General features: G+C 37.8%; 1 pseudogene; it reads left to right on the top strand.

Moving 5' to 3' along the window:
- The first annotated feature begins 339 nt into the window (after positions 1 to 339).
- Positions 340 to 439, top strand: LOC127116348 (uncharacterized; annotated as a pseudogene).
- The last annotated feature ends 2060 nt before the right edge of the window (positions 440 to 2499 follow it).

Raw genomic sequence — 2499 nt, 5'->3', positions numbered from 1 at the left:
TGACCTTGGATTCCACAGACCTCGCAATTCTGAGTTATAGCAACCACGGCGGTAGGAGGTGATACATTTAAACTTTCAATTTTCTGGACCAAAGCATCCACTTTTGCATTAACGTGATCAAAGTTACTTATCTCGTACATGCCAGTTTTCGTTTGAGGTTTTTCCACCATTGTTCGTTCGGTTCCCCACTGATAGTGGTTTTGGGCCATGCTTTCGATAAGCTGGTAAGCATCAGCATAAGGTTTGTTCATTAGTGCACCACCTGCAGCGGCGTCTATTGTTAACCTTGTGTTGTACAAGAGACCATTATAAAATGTGTGAATTACTAACCAGTCTTCCAAACCATGGTGTGGGCAAAGTCTCATTATGTCTTTGTATCTTTCCCATGCTTCGAAAAGAGACTCGTTGTCTTTCTGTTTAAATCCGTTTATCTGGGCTCTTAACATAGCTGTTTTGCTTGGCGGAAAGTATCGGGCAAGAAAAACTTTCTTCAACTCGTTCCATGTGGTGACAGAGTTTGAAGGGAGAGATTGAAGCCATCTTCTAGCGCTATCTCTTAATGAGAAAGGAAAAAGACGAAGTCGAATTGCCTCCGAAGTGACACCATTAGCTTTAACAGTATCAGCGTATTGGACAAATACAGATAAATGAAGGTTTGGATCCTCGGTATGATTTCCAGAGAATTGGTTCTGTTGCACAGCCTGCAACAGCGAAGGTTTAAGTTCGAAGTTGTTTGCTTCGATTGCGGGCGGAGCAATACTTGAATGCGGCTCATCTTGCGATGGAGCGGCGTAATCTCTAAGAGCACGAGCTGGTTCTGCCATCTCGGTTATCGAAGGAAAAAGGTTTTTGAAATCAGGAAGTTCTACAGGAGGCAGATTGTTTTCAGCACGATATTCCCGAATTCGTCGTAGGACTCGGAGATATAGTTCGATATCGTTGATTCGTAAATAGAGCGGTTCGCCTTGTGAGCGAGTGCGTGGCATACAAATCAACGAAAGAAAGAATAGAAGAAAAAGAAACCTTAGTCTCTACAGCGTAACGGAAGAGTTACGATATCGATTAAATAAAAGTCCCCGGCAACGGCGCCAAAAACTTCGATCGCTCGACTTTATGAGTCGAATTGGGGTACAAACTGCAAGTGCACAGTTCTATCGCGTAGTTTTAAAAGATATCGATCCCACAGGGACTTATGAATCGATATACCGTTATCTAAGGTTACTTCGTAAAGCTAAGGTGAATAATGTTTGATTGTTTGGGGGAAAGCTAAAAACTAAACTAAGATCTAGATTAAATATTAATAAAGCGGATATCGGTATGTAGTTCGTCGTAATTAGGGAATCAATCCTTTGTCGGTCTCTTGGTTTTAAAATAAATATTTTCAGTTGACTTTATTGATTAAAAGTTTTATCTCAAACTCTCGCTCTGTTGAATAAACCATGATTTTATGTTAATGTAGCTGTCACTTATAATTAAGTCAAAAAACCATTTTTTGAAAGCAATACAGTCCATAGAAACTCTTTTCAAGAAAACACTGACCGTTTAAACACCCTTATCTCAAACTCTCGCTCTGTTGACTTAGGTTATATAATTAAATTCGAATGCTTAACTCTCGTCCTCACATTCAATCTTTAAAAATACTTTTTGGAAAAGATCGGAATTTAATTAACTCTAAAACTTGCTCTCGCCCTGATCTAGAATTAATGTCTAATTTACACTGTCCAGTTAAAACCTCAAACTCTCGCTCTATTGATTTTAACTTCTTTATGTCTTTTACTTTCGTAAAAACCTTTGTTATTAAACCTGTAAATTGAGACCGTAAAAAGAGTGATTTTAATTTTAAACTTAATTTAACCGACTTAGTCTTGATTCCTTATTCCGCTTACTTTACATACCGATATCTAAGCGAATTAGCCAGACATGCTAAACAAACTAAAATACTTATCATGCATAAACAGACTCATCCCAGGCAGATAATATAAATAAATAATAAAACAAAGCATTAAATAATAATTAAAGAACCTGAATGAGTTAAACAATAGTCTTGAACACTCCACCACAAGCCGGTAGGATTTTTTCTTGGATTCTTCAATTAAACAACAAATTAAAACGAAGGAAATAAAACTAGATTCTAACGTAAGGTTAGATCCGGTAAAAAGGTGCACAATAGTTTCCGGTGTAGAAACTATTGTGCGAAAAGAATTAACTAAATGCTAAAAAGGAAAAAGGAAAATAGAAATTGCAAGGGAGATAGTGTAGAACTCGTAAAAATAATAAAAAACAATACTGCTTAAGTTGCTGGAAAAGAAAATGTGCAAAAGCGAAAACGGCAAAGGAAAAAATGTGGAAAAGCTTCGGAACCCTTTTTGGTTTTGCAAGTGGCTATTTATATATGCTTGAGTAACCGCTTCCGCTGCCAAAAAGGTCTTCAACGTGCATAAAAGCATGGCGTGGATATAGGGCTCAACACTCCCTCAACGCTCAACGTCTCTGAGGCGT

Source organism: Lathyrus oleraceus, chromosome 1 (genome assembly GCF_024323335.1).
Source record: "Lathyrus oleraceus cultivar Zhongwan6 chromosome 1, CAAS_Psat_ZW6_1.0, whole genome shotgun sequence".
Lineage (NCBI taxonomy): Eukaryota > Viridiplantae > Streptophyta > Magnoliopsida > Fabales > Fabaceae > Lathyrus > Lathyrus oleraceus.
This window is presented reverse-complemented; position numbering and strand designations above follow the sequence as displayed.